Source organism: Branchiostoma floridae, unplaced genomic scaffold, assembly GCF_000003815.2.
Source record: "Branchiostoma floridae strain S238N-H82 unplaced genomic scaffold, Bfl_VNyyK Sc7u5tJ_1439, whole genome shotgun sequence".
NCBI classification, from domain to species: Eukaryota; Metazoa; Chordata; class Leptocardii; order Amphioxiformes; family Branchiostomatidae; genus Branchiostoma; species Branchiostoma floridae.
The window spans coordinates 553946-571498 of NW_023365716.1; the positions used below are offsets into that span (position 1 = coordinate 553946).

The window sequence follows — 17553 nt, forward strand, 5'->3', positions numbered from 1 at the left end:
TGTAGCCTGTGTTTACACAAGCTCTCCCCCCGGGAGGCGACAATCGTAGGGCCCTCCGCTAGGGGCGCGATTTTAGTCAGGCTAGTATTACTGTGGCCTACTGAGAACTAGAAAAACAAGAATCAGACGCAATTAGCAAAACATTCACACAAGAAAAGAAGTTGAAAATAACGTTTAAAACTTTCACAAAGGTGTGATATCTTTCATGTATTTTTTCCTTGTGTACTTCACTGTTGCCATCGGCGCTGCTAAACAGTAATTTGTGTTACAGTAGAAGCCGCTTAATTGCACGGCCTATTTGCCAGTGTATTTGGTTCAATTATCCGGCTGGTGCAATAATACGAAGTTATCTAGCTGGACCGCACCGGTTTGGGATTCTGGGATTCCGTGCAGTTAATAGAAGTGTGCGTTAATCCGATGTGCAATTAACTGGCTTCCACTGTATTATACTCTCTCAAATCTTTCACTAGCATTCTCTCAGAGCTGGAAAATTATAGAAGAACACGACTATGAAAATATTATGATGAGACGACTTCTCATGACAAGCTTTTTAAGGGATAGACATTCATTAAATAAAATAAACAATACTTGTGTATATTTAACCACTTATTATGATACACATTAAAATATGTAATTCTATTTCAACAGTCTTGTCCTTAGGATATAGAAGAATTCTTGTACACAACCAAAATTATACTTACTTGCTTACGTTTCTACCAACCTGATGAAATTATTTTCGGAAGTCTTGTCCTTCTAGTATAGTATGAAAGCAGAGAGAGTCAAAACCATTCTTAAAATTAAACACACATCTTGTCTAATATAATATATGGGACATACATGCATCATATTTTTTCTGCCAATATTATACAATCAAATTCTTATTATGATGCACATTAAATCATGTAATTCTATTGCAACAGTATGATCCTTCTAGGATGGTATGAGTCACATGTACGAAGAGAGTCTAATATTATTTTGGGGGCAATAAGGCAAACTGGTGCCTTGTTTAACGTAATATATGAAATTCTATGGTACAAGTTGCTATTACGTTACATCAAGTGACTTAACACTCTCTCCTCTGTCTCCCTCTCTCACTAATTAAAGCGAAAAATGGAACAAAATAATACTATCACGTTACTTCAAGTAACTCCCACTCTCTCTCTCTCCCTTTATACTTCGCTTTATTGCCACTTTATAGTCACTCCTAGAGTTTTTTTGCTACGATAGTACAGAAAATTTCCGAGATCCATCAAATCCAACTGGTGTGGCTTACCCTAGTCTTTCTGTGTCGTTTTGAAAGACGCGATGTTAAAACGTGTTATTTTGGCCTTTTGCAGACAAAGGGAAGAGAATGGGAACACTGTTGGTCATTCCACTCTCCTCTTCGCACAGCGTCTTGCCAAAAGAAAAGGATTGACGTCGACCTTCCTGTCTGTTGAGAAAGGAGTATATTTTATATGATTAGTAGAATATGTGAGCTTTCTTTAGCACAGCAAGTAATCGGTGTGTCAAAGAGACTGTCTGGATAAGAGAGTTAACCCCATTGAGCGCGGTGAGGGGGATACAAACTTAGTCACGTTTGGAATCGAAGCTGTGCTCGTTTAGGAAAGCAAGACATCCAAGTGAATAAGATTTAGTCACGAAAAAAAGCCAGTCTCTGCAACTGAATAAGATATGGTGATTCACTTTCAAGTGACAACCATCACTCTTCTTCAGCGTCACTAGAATGAACTGGCAGAAGAATAACCAATTGATGAGCATGCCAAAGCCAGACACCATGTCATTATTCACATGTTAGTGACAATTTCATTCAACCATTTAATTTGGTCATTGTCATGACGCTGAAGAACATTGAAGGTGGTCACTTAAAGTAAGCTCGAAAATCGTATTCAGTCGTAAAGGTTGCAATGATGATGGTGTATGAATGGATTTTTTTTTACTTCATGGTCACCACGTAACAAGACCTGAAGGCCACTCAAGGTTACGGGTTACACGATTGTAACTGTAACAGCATCTCTTCGCCCTAGGTCAGAAGCATCTTGATTGAGACCAGCCGAATTGCTCACTAAGAGTGAGGACTAACTGACCCAATAGGCGAAGCAGGGGTCACAAGGGCTGGTCGGGAAATCCCTACCCCATTTTGGCTGGAATGGTTTAATCCGCTCACACCGCACCATCGGATTGGTGGGCAAATGGAAATAGGAAAATTAACATTTGAAAAAATTAATTCCAATAAAGCATACCTTAGAGTGCATAACACCGCAGCCCTCTCCCTTGCCAAACGCTAAGGTCTGATCGTTGTTGGGCTGTCCTGGGGACCAGTTTGTGTAGGCCAGTATCGAGCCGTCAGCCCACCGGAACTGTCCATCCGGGCCGCGTGTCAGTCCGATCCAGGCGTGATGCCGACCAAGAAACCCTCTAGCTGCAATCAGAACAAAAGCTATTCGTTCCCAAAATGTCAGCTTTGATAAAACGACTCTACAGCTTCAGGTTATGTTGCTAGGGGGCCCAAATCTACACAACTTCTTCTTTACATCAAAAGCTACCTGCCACCAAAATATTAAGGCCGCATCAAGTCTAGGATACAAAAAATAGGATGTTCTGCTGCAGTACCAAGGTCACACATCAGGAGGGCCAAAATCAACATTGACCTTTGTTTGCTCAACCCCAATCTACGTGACAAATATAATCCATCCATCCAGAGGTTGTTAAGTTATACTTAGCACAATATCCCGAAAAACAGACACACAAAGGCACACACACAGAGACAAACCCAACAACATAAATCATCTCGAAACTGGTCAGTAAGACAGTCATCTGAAATAAGTGGGAGATCTTAGTTAATATTAGTTTAAGTATTACAACTACTCTCACACATTTCAGGGTGCAGAGGAATGTGCCATCGTGGTTTCTATAGCCCATGGGCCACAACAGACACCACTGAGTACGGTATTTATAAGTGTTCAACTCCGATGCCGCCTGCAATGTTTATAATATGTCAAGATGCGTTGCGCGTGGACTAGACAAGAATTGTACATGTTCAGAATTTCGGGGCCCTCAAATTTGACCTCTCACCTGCAGTGAACCATGACCCCGCTTATTATTACCCACCATTTTTGATGACATCTGCCACGAAGTTGTTCTCGTCTTCGTCCTTGATAGAAGAGAGTTTTGCGCCATCCTGTTCACACCTTGTGTTTGCTGTGTCCCAGTTTACCTTGTCCTTCATCAACTTGTAGCAGTGGTTGTTGTATTCACTCCACTCACTCGGGCAGTTTTGGCCTGTAAGAAATAATAACTCCAAAGGCAATATTTTTGAAAAAAATGCAGATGTTTTCCCCCTAGCCGTGTGTCAATCTAGTCACACACAATACGGTACCATTACTAGTAGGATCGCCCTACAGTAGCGTGTGCGAGTGAAAAAAGAATTGGGGCTATGGATGGGGGTATCTGAGTAGCCTGACGTGATAGCCAGCCCAGGTAGCCAGACCTGATGCACAGCTCAGCCTTTTCCACAAACCATTTCTAATTGGAGGAAGAAAGAGAAATTTGAGTCACAAAATCCTACCTTGCTGACAGTTCTGTCCAGTCCATCCAGGTGAGCAGGTACATTTGTAGCCGCCATCTTGGTTCACACAGTGTCCATGTTGGCATGGGTTCTTGGTACAGTCATCTATCTCTGTGGGAAGAAGGAAAAAAGACACAAAGATGATAATACTGATAACAACTGTACATCAACAAGCAATAAAGAAATAGAAGAAAGAAACAGAATATGTTATTTATGTAAAGTCATTTTTTATATTGTCATTTACCAACATTTTCATGTTAGAATATGACTATTGGTCATAACTAGACAGATCTCACTTTGTTGACAGTTCTGTCCAGTCCATCCTTGTGAGCAGGTACATGTGTATCCACCATCTTTGTTCACACAGCGTCCATGTTGACATGGGGTACGTTTCCTGGTACACTCATTTATGTCTGTCGGATAAAGAAATAAGCATGATAACAAATATACACCAAGAAGCAGTAAAAAAATAAAAGAAGAAAGAAAACTTTATTCACGTAAACTTTAGGTAAAGTCTTTTTTATAATGTCATTTACCAACATTTTCATGATAAAGTATTGACTATTCATCATGCTAGACAGGACATACCTTGGTTACAGTTCTGTCCAGTCCATCCAGGTGAGCAGGTACATGTGTAGCCACCGTCTTGGTTCACACAGCGTCCATGTTGGCAAGGGGTACGTGTCCTTGTACACTCATTGATGTCTGTAGGATAAAGATAAAATACTCAAAGATATACCATTCCTTTATCCAAGACAGAGAAGAAGAAAAAGAAGGAAGGAAGGAATGATTGATTGATGGATAGATGGATTCGTGGACGGATGAATATAGGGAAAATCATTTATGCAAAATGAATTAATAATTATAGAAAAAGAGTTAACCTCGCTGACAGTTCTGTCCAGTCCATCCAGGTGAGCAGGTACATCTGTAGCCGCCATCTTGGTTCACACAGCGTCCATGTTGACATGGTTTGCTGGTGCACTTATTAATGTCTGTGGGATGAAAAATACACAAAGATATATACATCAATAAGAGAGAAAAGAAAAAAAAAACGAAGGAACAAATGCACAAAAGAAAGAAGACAAGAGAAAGAAACAAGCGATGAAAGGTAAATATTAACTACTTAAAAAGTAAATGAAAACAGATATCAATAATTACAATTTACCAGTATTCAGTGGAAGAGCCACGGTTGTTGTTGGCAAGGCCTCAACTTTAAGACCCTTGTGATTATCTCCAAACGTTCCTGTAGAACTGGATCCAAATGGTGAAGAGTGTGAAGTTGAGTTGTTAGAGACCATGATCAACACCGGAGTGCCTGTAACAGAATTTGTCATACCGTTAAGCTCACCAACAGAAGAAACATTTAGTGTACACCCTTAAAGTAATTAATAGCATTCTTAGTAATATATTGTTTCACGTATCATGTATTGTATTTATTTAGGTCAAAATGTATAGTTCTTATTGTATTTAGATATCATATTAGGGGACTCTAGGTTAGTGAGAGTTGAGAAGAGCAAGAAGATACGGAACAGCAAAAATTGTAACAAGTACAATGTATTTCAACATGTATATACATGTGAGTTGAATTAAATGTGTTACTATCAATTCTACTGAGCTAATCTAATCATATTTAATAACAGAATACAAAATGCAGTCAATACTATACAAACTGATATCGATACTGTAAAATATACAGGTGAACATTCCGGAACAAATAAATAAACAAACAAACAAACGTGGTTTCGTTAGCAGCTTCGATGTATGCGAAGTTGAAGGCGAGTCCGAAACGGTCGGTCTGCCTTCCTTGTCGGGTGTCTTCAGCCAAGGAGTACCTGGATGCTTCAGGTGAGCTCCAAATTGGGTCTTTGAAATCGACTCCTGGATACAAGCGTATACATGTCATCTTCACATATGCTCCTGCCTGATAATAAAATACTAGAGCCATCGCCTATCGTGGACTCAGCCAAGGAGTACATAGACGTATTGACTTATAAGACTCAGGATTAGGGCTGGGTACCGGTACAGAAAATTCAGGTCCAGGTCCAGGTTCAGAACCAGGACCTGAACCTGGACCTGATGCAGTATGACTCATACCAATGGTCCATTTCACTAAAAAAAATCTGTTTGGTGGAGTATTAGACTTAGAATGGCGTTTAAAACTCCCACAACGCTAACTGCACATGTACGATTGGCTGTAAAACGTGGTAGAAATTACTATAAACTCTACTATACTTCACTCTTGTTATTTTCTTCCACCTGCAAGCGCCAAAACGTATGAATGCCTGATAAAATAATCTGTTAATTTTCTAATCGGTCCAACATCCGGTCCACCTAATTTTTTTCAGGTCCGGTTTTTCTGGACCGGTCCAATAAGAAAAACCGGTTTTGTACCGGTACGCTGTACCGATACCCAGCCCTACTCAGGATGTAAACTGTGTTCGATGTAAACTGTATCTCTGTTATTTACTTTGTCTTGCCCCGTGACCTCAATGCGGCCTGCAGGCCGATTTGAGCTTTCATGAATAAACGAAGAATCAAACAAACCAACTGATATAGCTCAAGAGCATCTTCTCTCCTCTCCGCAAAGAGGACCAAAGAGAAACGGGGACTATGATGGGTTTGAATATAAGGCTACACATACTTGGTCAATCAGCAACAACACACTTGGAGGATAAATCCGCCTGACCCACCAGGCCTAACTTACCGTCCTCACAGCCATGAGACGAGGTCCCAGGACAGCAGCGATGACGGCTGCCGCAGTCACCACGACTCCGCAGCCCAGCAGGAGCCAGAATAGACTGCTAGACTTTCCCTCAGTCCATAATCCTAAAATTTTGTGAAACATTAAGTCTTTTAGGCCTGCAAGATCAAAGCCGAAAGACTGTGTATCATGCAGTCCATGCAGCTCTATATATAGAAGGGCACACGCTTTATCTATTTATTTTTTCTTAAAAGAATGATTGTACAGGGAACTTAACATTAAAAAGAGAGCCAGAGAGCCAGACAAACAGACAGACATACAGAGAAACAGGCAGACATAGAGACTGACAGAGAGAAACAGACACAAACAAATACTCACCAAGCAGAGGTTAGGCTCCGGCTGTTTTTTAACGTTTTTTTGGTCGTTTTATCGGGCTTTCTATTTTGTCATTTTTGGCGACGCCCCAGGGGCGAGCCTAATATTATAGTGTGCGACCGTTTGACAAGAATTCCCAGAATTCCGTAGGCATGTGAGGAATTTTTACAGGCATGCGCAGTAGTATCATCTGAGTATTCCCCAGGGAATTTATTTTGAGGAGGTTTCAAGTATGTTTTGGGGGAAATGGGTATAATACGATGACAAAATCGATGTAATGAACTAGGAATATTATGTTAAGTTTTAGATTCTTTTTTGTTTCACGTATAAAGTCTGCTATGTTTTGAATTGTTAAAAATCTATTGCTTTGTTGAGTAGACGGCAACATGTAATCAAAGCAATGTTTAGTGTTAAGTTCTTTATGACCGCCTGAATGACTATACAGCACATCACATTTTAACAAATTACCAGATATTATGTAGCAATAGACGAGATAAGTGGGTCAGCCATATATTTTGGCTTGTATTTAGGACCATTTGGTGTATAGATGTCGTGTATGTATGAGGATTGTAATGTTTGGTATGAGGGTTTTTATTTCATTGTGTTTTAAGTCATGTATGGTTGTGGGACTCGTGCTATTTCACGATTTTTTTCTGCTGTGATGTTCATTTGATTTTTTCTGCAATGATATGGTCGCACAGACCAAACCATCGCGATCAGGGCTTGCGCTAGTCAGTCGATTCACTCTGTAACCTTAGGGTTGTCATGACGACGTTTACCTGTGTGCACAGAGAGGGAGAAAGGAAAGATATGAATACGTTGATTCCGCAATAAGTGATAGAAACTAAGAAACTTTTGTTTGTCTTGATCGGTGGAAATTAGATTATTCTGTCAGTTACAACACACAACAATTCATCTGTGGATGCTAACGTGTCATCACTTTGACCGATAAAGACTATATGTCTCATAACCAGAGGTAATCTCCAGCCAGATCCACGGTGGCGTAATATATAGCATCAAAGTACTGGTCCTCACTTGACTCCCTTTGGCCGGCTATACTCCTTGGCCAGCTTTGATACTATCTTATGGCACCGTAGGATCTGCTTGGAGATTAAACCAGAGGGAACAAAAACGAAGTATCTTAAAATTTTGGTGGAGCCCGAGTGTCGACACTTAAAAGAAGTAAAATAAACACAATACACCGCCGATCCGAGTACAATTGTAACTTAATGATTATTATAGGATTCTGACACATATGGGCTCCATATGGAAGCCTCCGAATTCCATGACGCAGTGGCAGTTGTCTGCTAACGAGTACTCTAGAGACTTGAGAATTCTGAGAAAGACAATCTTGTGCTCTCTTGAGACCGTCGAGAGGGGCGGCTCGCTTAGAGAGTGACATGATCAATGGACATGCGGTTTCAATAGTCTGTCCCCGTCGGTTACATAAACAGTAGTGATGTTAGGACCGGTCCGAACAGATGAACTAGACAAGAGAGAGGAGTACTAATCGACTCTGTGCGATTAAAGATCGTTCCGGCCACGACAACATTGCGTCTGTTCTCACTCTCTTGCCGGAGATCCTCTCCTCTACGAAACGACCAGCCCCGACTATACTCCTTTACACAATAAATACGGACACAACAATATCTCTTTTTTGGCTTGGCTTCGCGCAAACAAAGACACAACAATACATATGTGGAAACTAACGTTTCAGCACAAACGACTGCAATATGCAGTGCACAGGGACGTCGGGTGGCTCCAGTCTAACGTAAACCAGAATACCGAATCTTTTACTTATCAAACAACTAATGTCCCGGAACCACAGGAAACGGCAGGAACCCCTCTGCCCGTCGGGAAGAGGCTTGTCTTGTCCACAGAGGCCTCCCGGTTGGATGCTCCCGCGACGACGACTCCTTCGACGTCGGGCCGTCGGGCCGTCGTTGTCTGCCGAGTCGTGCTGTGGAATCACGCCTGTAGAGGTTGGGGTCGGACAGGACAACGCATAGCAACCACTGACGCACAAAACACCGGCCTCCTAACCTCGACACCTCACCTACGCCTCAACTAATCTCCATCGCCTTCACCTCTACCTCTCGACATTAATAATCATCAACACATAAACACAAACATAGACATTCCGACAACTACAAGTGACAAAACGCCGGACACACTTGACCTGCCATGGAAACATCATACGAGATTTAAAATAACGAACTACACATTACTATCGTACCCCGGGGAGTAAAGCCCATATGTCCTATCCGCTGCCGGCCTTCATGTGCCCGGATTTTTCCGCCACCCGGTAGAATCCGCCGAAGTGTGGCTTTCCTGGACACACTACAGCTTCAGTCCCTTCCTACACACTATCAGACCCGCCCGCTTTCAAAATAAGTTCCACTGTTCGCTAACCCACATGTATATCTATATCAATCAAAACAGCTCTATATCTTACATCTAAACTGACCCATCTGGTGACGCCCCCACTGACTTCCGCCACGTTCACATAATACTCGCCGCTCAGAGCGTGACCGAAGGTTTGTCACAGAATTGTTTCTTCACTGTCCTATATAGAAAAATTACCTAGCTAAAGCTACTCTACTCTAATACATAACTGCTGAAAACAGATAGAATTCTCTCTACTCCCCCCTGACCCAGATTTGGTCGGGAAACGTTGGACCCCACTGAACTCCTGGCCGCTCACGATCACAAACTCCCGACCACTCAGTCGCAAATCTAACTAAGTCGCCAACAAATTCTGAAACTACGACAACAAAACAGAATGAACTAAATAACAACAGGAACAAGGCCGGTGTGCACGATGCGCTAATGATATTACGCGAGCCCACCAACCTTTCCTTCTCTGTCTCTCTCCCCGGGCCCGCTCTTGCCTCGGTCACTACTCCGCCCGCCGCGTGGCCGTCCGACCATGCCCCAGTCACTGCCGCTCCCCTTCAGGCTTCCCGCTACTACAGGCCGTTACCGCCGCAGTCACTCCGGGCCGACGCTCTCTCAGTCTCAGAGTCGGAATCGGCCTGCATCTCTCGGACGCCTCCCCTCCTGCTTGCCCCTGTAACCGACACTTGGTCGTCGCCTCGCCCCTTGCTGGTCAACCCCGCCGGCTCGGTACTCCAGGCCGGCGTCTCTCTCAGTGTCGAAGTCAGCCTGCGTCTCAGAACGCCTCCTTGTCACCCTCGTTTGACTCACCCCAGCCGTACTACCAGATGTCACAGTGGCCAGGTAGTGAGTCAAGGATCAGGACAGAGGCATGGTGGTTGCGGAGATGAAAGACTTTATCTAGTGCACACGTCTTCCCCTGCCGGTATCGATAGGTTGAATCCCCCCTGCCCTGCCACGTCTGTCTAATACCCATCCCCTCTCCATCTGGTCCCACTTAGTCCCAACTCCAGGGGTTGGTGATCACGATGTCACCTCGTGACACCACCACAAACGGGTCTAATATTCCGTAAAAATGGGACACATTTATTTCATTCTGCAACCTAAAAAAGCAAAAAACAACCATGGCGAATCAGAACCTTTCTTAAGTACTACGTTTTAACGGCTACATTGGTTCCTTTTATTGACGAAGCGTAAAAGAATGAATTCTTGGATCGTCTTTCTTGAGGTGTGCTTCAAAGGTCGGCCGTATGATTTCTGCCCGTCCTGATATTATCTAGTCTTATAACAATAACGAGTTCAGCGTGTCATTAATCAGTTTAAAGGCGTACGACGGAATCATCCGGGACCTACGTAGGGTGTTGCGATCCATATATGATCGACGACATCGGCGAAAATAACCCGCAACTTGCCCTGGACAATCCGTTCCAAACTAGGCATCTTATCCACTATCTAGTGAATAATATCTTCTGCCGGATAGCTTAGTTCATTTTTGTAGTTTAGTCATAAAAATGACTGATATTGTGGGAAAGAGAATACAACTAGGATTGATCAAGCAAATATAAAGAAAAGTTGAGATTTTTACAATAATCCGACGCGCGAGGCATAGCAACACGGCTCACAGAACGCATATGGACGGTGACTACTACTAAATCAACTTAGGAACAGTGTGACAGCAGCTCGTTATGGTAAAGCAAAGATAACATCTAGCTGACCAGCGATTAAGTGGGAACAGGCAGTAGGTCTAGTAGATAACAGTGGGGACAGCCTGTTTCCACATGGAGGAGGGTTTGGCGGGCGTCAGAGCAAGGCCCACCCAGCCAGGTTTGGCGGCCCCGGCCCCCGGAGGGATGGACCGAGGATGCGATGCTTCGATTGCAATGAACCAGGCCACGCAGATCTCTCGGATAAAGCCGGTAAAAGTGTTGTAATATACATAAAACAGCTATCATATGTCACTGTGTGCAATTCAGGGTATGACATTGATCAAAACGGGATGAGTGATACTTCAGACATCGATATGCCAAAAACTGGCCAAAAGCAACCAGTCAGTAATATGATATCGCCGATAATCCGGGAGCTACACGGAAGACCGTACCCTCTAGTACCGCCTATATTTATAATCTCGGCCCCAGTTTACGGATATATCTGATTGGCAAATGAGGACTTTATTTGTATAACAATGAGAAACATTTATGGTCACTCGTCACAAGAGATCACCTTTCCTGTTAACAGCAATGCCCTATAAACATCCATCGCTTAAAGCAATCTTCATACATACAGCCAGGTGAAAGAATAGAACACAAAAACAACACACCTACAACAACAATCATTATACTTAATACTTATAAACAATAAAACCGTCGCCATGGCAATAGTTTTAATTGCCACACTTTTTTCTTACTGTGCCGGACACAGTAAGAAAAAATGACAAAATAGAAAGCCCGATAAAAACGACTAAAAAAAACGTTAAAAAACAGCCGGAGCCTAACCTCTGCTTGGAGAGTAACAAACAGAAAGAGACAGACGGCATGTTTCAGGTTTGCCGGTTTGCCATCATGCATGGATGCGCAGGCGGGACATGGTTATGGCGGCGGGGGTGGTAGCCTACGGTGGTTCGTGGCACTACTCAGTTACTGATTTATAAATTACTAGTTCATTTCTCTTAATTCTGATGAAAATGTGTTATCCTAGAAGATAGCACCTGCTTCTGGCGTCGTACACCTCTCTAAACACAAATTTGCATTTCAAAACCTGAAAATCATAACAACAACAAGAACCGTTGATTGCAATCTGGGATGGTTTGAGTTGAATTATTCATTGATAATCCACAAAGCTTGTTTTCGTGGGCACTTCATGAATAACTTAAGGTCAGCAAGAAACAAACAAATACAGATAAAATATGGCTCGTTACTGCCACTCTCATAGAGAGAGAGAGACTGTGTGTGTGTGTGTGTGTGTGTGTGTGTGAGGGTGGTGGAGAGGGAGACCGAGAGAGATGGAAAGATCGAGAGAGACAGAGACAGACGGACACAGAGAGACAGGCAGAGAGACAGACAAACACAGCCAGACTCTTGATGCTTCTGTGGTTGCGTACCTTTCTTAATATATTTCATAACCGGATATTTACAACCAAAACAAGAACCGTTGATTGCAATCTGGGGTGGTTTGAATTGAATCATTTATCAATAATCCACAAAGCTTGTTTTCGTGGACAATTCATGAATAACCTAAGGTCAGCAAGCAGCAAACAAAACAAATGAATTCGGCCAGTTCATATTGAACAGCGAGCCATTTTAAAGTGGACAAAAACATCTGAATCCTACAATTTCTATACCGCTATGTTTCATGCAACTTTTTGTCAAGAACGGCATACAGGACAGTGCACACCTATTGTTCTTTAGATTCCAACAGGTTGAAAATGAATGTAAACTGGAATAATTTCGCATCATGTCTGTTTTTGTAAACCTGCAAAAACCCCCAGCAATCAATAGCTTTCTTTTCTGTGACATATTCATATAGTTCATTATATGTTACTTTGCTGTTTTATCTAGCTGCATATAGCTCTAGCATTAAGAAGAATCTGCACGTACCTCTAACTCTGTCACAGAATCCGGGTGTGTCATTCTCCCCGTCTCGGCTTGTATCCCGGGATGTACGAGACGTGTCTGAGCGCGACTCTTGTCGGGGGTATGGACGCGCCGTCGGGTGCTGACCGAGCGCAGTGCGCTTCAACCCAGGAGCGAACCCGAAGATGCTCTCCCCAGCCGGATCCACAGTTTCGTACTTTCTGCCCGGTAATGGTGGTGGCATATTTCGACCATCCGTATCTTCAGTGCACTGTTTCTTAGACCCGGGGCCCGATGCGAAGATACTGTAACCGTGAGGATCTGTGTATTCGTACTTTCTGTTCTCTTCGTCCTTCTGGTCCTTTTCTTTGTCTTTCATGGTGAGATGGTGAGCATTTCTTGCCGGCATTGGCGGAGGAGTATCTCTACCATCCGTATATTCACCGCACTGTTTCTTTGTCTCAGGACTCGATGCAAAGATACCGTAACCATGCGGATCGGTGTCTTCGTGCTTTCTGTTCGGTTCTTCGCCGCTTCCGTCCAGTTGTTCTTTCTCTTTGCCTCCCATGGCATGGTGGCGTAGTGAGGGCTTTTTGTCGGGCAAAGGAGCTGGAACGTCTTCGACATGCTGTTTTTTGGAGGATGGTCTTGAATCGTGCACATCCTTTTTTGGGAGATGACGTGGCGAGTGTTCATTGGATTTCAGTCCAGAAGGCAAGGCAAAGATGCTTTCACCATGCGGGTCTACATCTTCGTATTTCCTTCCCATTTCTTCATTATTTACATCCATTTCTTGTTTTCTTAACCCAGAGCTCGATTCTTTGACATTTTTATCTTCCAAAACTTCAGACTTTTCTTCCTGTGACGAATTGTAGACTTCTGTTTCTGTATAATTGTGTTTAGGGTTTTTATTTGGTTTGATACTGTAAGCACAATCTGGTGAGAAGTATGTATCGCAATATGACTGGTCGCTGTGCTCAGACCACACGAACCGGTGGTCGCCCATGTCGAAATGGCGAGGGGAGGGCACACTGTTTCCACCATGCTCTAATCCGACGACTTTGTCTTCTTTATTCTCTTTAGATTCATTGTAAACTTCAATGTGACGTTTGCGAGGAGGGGGTAGATCCGGCACGGCACGTTTCAACCCTGAGCCTAGAACCACGTCTACACCGCTGGACTGTAGATCCACCTCCTCGTATCTCTGTAACACTTTTTCGCGGGAAAACTCTGTGCTGCGTGCCGCCATTTTTCTGCGACGTCCAGGTGAGTGTTCTTCAATGTCCCGGTTGCGAGGAGGTGGTAGATCCGGCACAGCACGTTTCAACCCGGAGCCCAGTACCACATCTACACCGCTGGAGTCTAGTTCTGCATCCTCATATTTCTTCCACACTTTGTCAGTGGGTTGCTCTGTGGTGCGTCCCTTCATTTTTGTACCATGTCCAGGTGCGAGTTCAGTGGACGAACCGTGTTGGAACTGAGAACTCGGTACAAAGGTCTTGTCCCCACACGGATCCGTGTTGTCTGACTTCTTAGTCGGCAGTGGAGATGGAAGATTTGTACCATCAGCATCCACATCATCCTGTTTGGGAGGCGAGGAACTCTGTGCGAAGATACTGTCACCAGCCGGATCAACATCTTCGTACTTTCTGTCCAAATCGTCGTTGTTTCCATCTTCTTGGTCATTCTCGTTTCCTCCTGTGTCAAGACTATGAGACTCTCTTGTCGGCAATGTCGGAGGAGCATTTTCATGATCCACAAGTTCATTGGTCTGTTTTAGTGGCCAAGATCCCAACGCAAAGATTTTTTCACCAGCCGGATTGACATCTTTGCACTTTCTGACCAGTTCATCGTTCCTTCCGTCCATTTTCTCTTTGCCTCCCGTTTCAAGACTGTGACACTTTCCTAGTGTCGGCGAAACGTTTTTTCTACCATCGTCATTGTCTTGTTTTAGTGGCCAAGAACCCAACGTAGTGATACTTCTTTTATCTCCAGAATCCGCAGCTTCGGGCTTCGCTGGTGGCAGGTTTCTTGGCGGTAAGGTTGGTGGGGCATTTCTATCACCCGCATGCACATGTTCAACTTCTTGTTGTTTTGTTGACAGCCGCGCGTTGTACACCTCTACTTCTGCGTGATGTCCACGCGGTGTTTCTTTGGCAAGCGGAAGCCGGGAGCCCAATGCCTTCCAGTTCTTCATAATGCTTATTTTGGTGGCTACTTCGAGTTCTGTACCTCTGCTTTAAAAGAACAATAAAAAAAAACACAATAGTAATAGTAACTCTCACCACCGAGTACAGAGTAACAACAGCGCCGTGTCTTCACTTCGCCCGCCGCATGCTGAAAACCAACTTCTACCGTCCTCGTGATTTAGTGAGCCGCGTGGCTCACGGTAACATTAATACAGGTTGTTTATGAGCAATAGCAGTATAACAACTGTATATGAGACATATTCTGAAGCACGTCAACAATTACGTGCACACGTCACACAAAGGCTCATACCAGACCAATCCTATCAACAGAGTATCAACTCATTGAGAAGTGAATTCATTTCTGAGAACCTGTTTATTTTTTGCGTGGGATTTTCTTGAATATACATGACTTGGGCACTTTGATACCTTACCTTTATAAGGAGAAAGGTGAGAAATCTTTGTATGCGGTGGCCTTGAGACTACTAAGGGTTGTTGACTTCTCAAATCTAAAGGTGGGTTCACACGTGCGTATATGTGCAAGACCGAATGAGATCCGTATGCCGGTATGGAAGCCTTAGTCTGTACCAGGCTCCACAGGCTACTAGAAAAAAAGTAGAAGTTGTACAAATCAAGACAGATAACATATCAGTCGATTTAGCTTGGTCGTTAACCATACTTCTCCGTCAGCTAATTCCCCGTGGCATGTTATGCGTGTATATTTGTCCAATTTTTAACTATTTTTCCGGCGACCTGTGGAGCCTGGTAGAGGTTTAACGCCTACAAAACATATAGACATTTTACGGACATTTAAGGTCTCATTGATGTATTACTCCGCGAGTGGGTACCCTAAAAGAGATCCGAGCCAGAAATGAACGGCTGCACGGACGCATGTTTTTAGCGGTGAGAAATTCCCTTTTAGCCAGCGGAACTGATCTCAAAAGTTAGATTGGTGAAAGCTTGCTTGTAACTGAAGAAATCAGCAGGTAAAGTTTGACAGCCGCGCGCTAGGTCGGAGGTACACAGTCCTGGGTTCTGAGTGGTGCGGTTGTACGCTAGCAAGGAAAAAGTGCCTTTTGCTGGAATTGACTGATTGTAGCTTGTAATTGCTATAAACAACAAACCTATGGATTCTAGTCATTCGAAATTTTTTTCTATTATATAGAGTAAATTTGCTCAACATAGAATGAAAAATCTGCTGACATTTCATGTAGCTTCATTATAAAGGCGACCAAGTAAAATACGAATTATAACATAGAAGTCTATGGGAAAAGGAAACTCATCAATGAGACCGTAAGCGCATGTGTGAACCATACCTAAAGGTTGTTAGTTCGAACCCCACGCACCCTAGATCCATGAGATCTACTGATCGATTTCTGTACTCTCCAAATAGAGCTTAAGCTCCGGCTTTTTTTGTGTTGTTGACGTTTTTATGCGTTTTTATCGGGCTTTCAATTTTGTACCGACCTTAGGGTCTCACTGATGGGTTTCCTCTTCCCATAGACTTCTATGTTATAATTCGTGTTTTACTTGGTCGCCTTTATAATGAAGCTACATGAAATGTCAGCAGATTTTTCATTTTATGTTGAGCAAATTTACTCTATATAATAGAAAAAAATTGCCAATGACTAGAATCCATAGGTTTGTTGTTTATAGCAATTACAAGCTACAATCAGTCAATTCCAGCAAAAGGCACGTTTTCCTTCCTAGCGTACAGCCGCACCACTCAGAACCCAGGACTGTGTACCTCCGACTTAGCGCGCGGCTGTCAAACTTTACCTGCTGATTTCTTCAGTTACAAGCAAGCTTTCACCAATCTAACTTTTGAGATCAGTTCCGCTGGCTAAAAGGGAATTTCTCACCGCTAAAAACATGCGTCCGTGCAGCCGTTCATTTTTGGCTCGGATCTCTTTTAGGGTACCCACTCGCGGAGTAATACATTAATGAGACCTTAGGCCGCGAAAATAGAAAGCCCGATAAAAACGTTTTAAAAAACCCAGCCGGAGCCTAACTCTGCTGGAGGGTAGATTTTTACTCAGAATCTAGATATGGCCTGCATCAATGCATGTCCGTTTTCCATCAGACGTAGGTAGCTTATTTTCATTTTTCGCAGTTCGTGGGAAAAGATATCTTCTTTGCGTAATTCGTAGCGCGACGATCAAATGCTAGTAGTACAGTAGAAGCCAGTTCATTGCACGTCGGATAAACGCACACTTCGGTCAATTGCACGAAACCCCCAAATCCCAAACCGGCTTTCATTTACTCCATTGTTAGTGACTTCGCTCATCTGCACAACAAAAAGTTTACCAATGCCGGATAATATTGCACGAAAATTTGTCAATCATCGTTGACAAGTTGACTGAAAATGTGTGCCTAAAATCGGCATATGCGGTACAATTAGGACGATAACTGCCTGACAGTGTATAAAGGCACAATGCCGACAACATGTCTGATTTTTGTATTAGGAGCAAAAGAAAGCGATATTGTGGGAGGTCGTGATTTTTTGATAACGTAATACAAGTAGGGGGTGCTTTTAACAATGACAATGACAATGATCTTTATTTGCATGACCTTGCCCATATGGGCTAAATGCAGTAGCTACATAAAACATTGCTGTAAAGAATCTTTACAGTGGCAGTGGGAGAGACAGACTGACAACTAAGGCTATGCTACACTATAAGTACATCTATCGTTTACAAAATAGTTAACTATGTAATGCTATACTATTCTACAATTTACCTAGTCTCTTTTCTCTTC

The 17553-nt window shown here is 43.1% G+C and overlaps 3 protein-coding genes across 3 annotated transcripts in view; 1 reads left to right on the top strand and 2 right to left on the bottom strand.

Moving 5' to 3' along the window:
* Positions 1-17553, top strand: part of LOC118407668 (tropomyosin-1-like) — a 1169601-nt gene that overhangs the window by 552853 nt on the left and 599195 nt on the right. The gene's annotated exons all lie outside the window — the stretch shown is intronic.
* The window catches only part of LOC118407610 (zinc finger protein 25-like), an 865280-nt gene that overhangs the window by 521203 nt on the left and 326524 nt on the right, over positions 1-17553 (bottom strand). The gene's annotated exons all lie outside the window — the stretch shown is intronic.
* LOC118407627 (zinc finger protein 525-like) overlaps positions 1-17553 on the bottom strand; it is a 976997-nt gene that overhangs the window by 512270 nt on the left and 447174 nt on the right. The window lies entirely within an intron of this gene.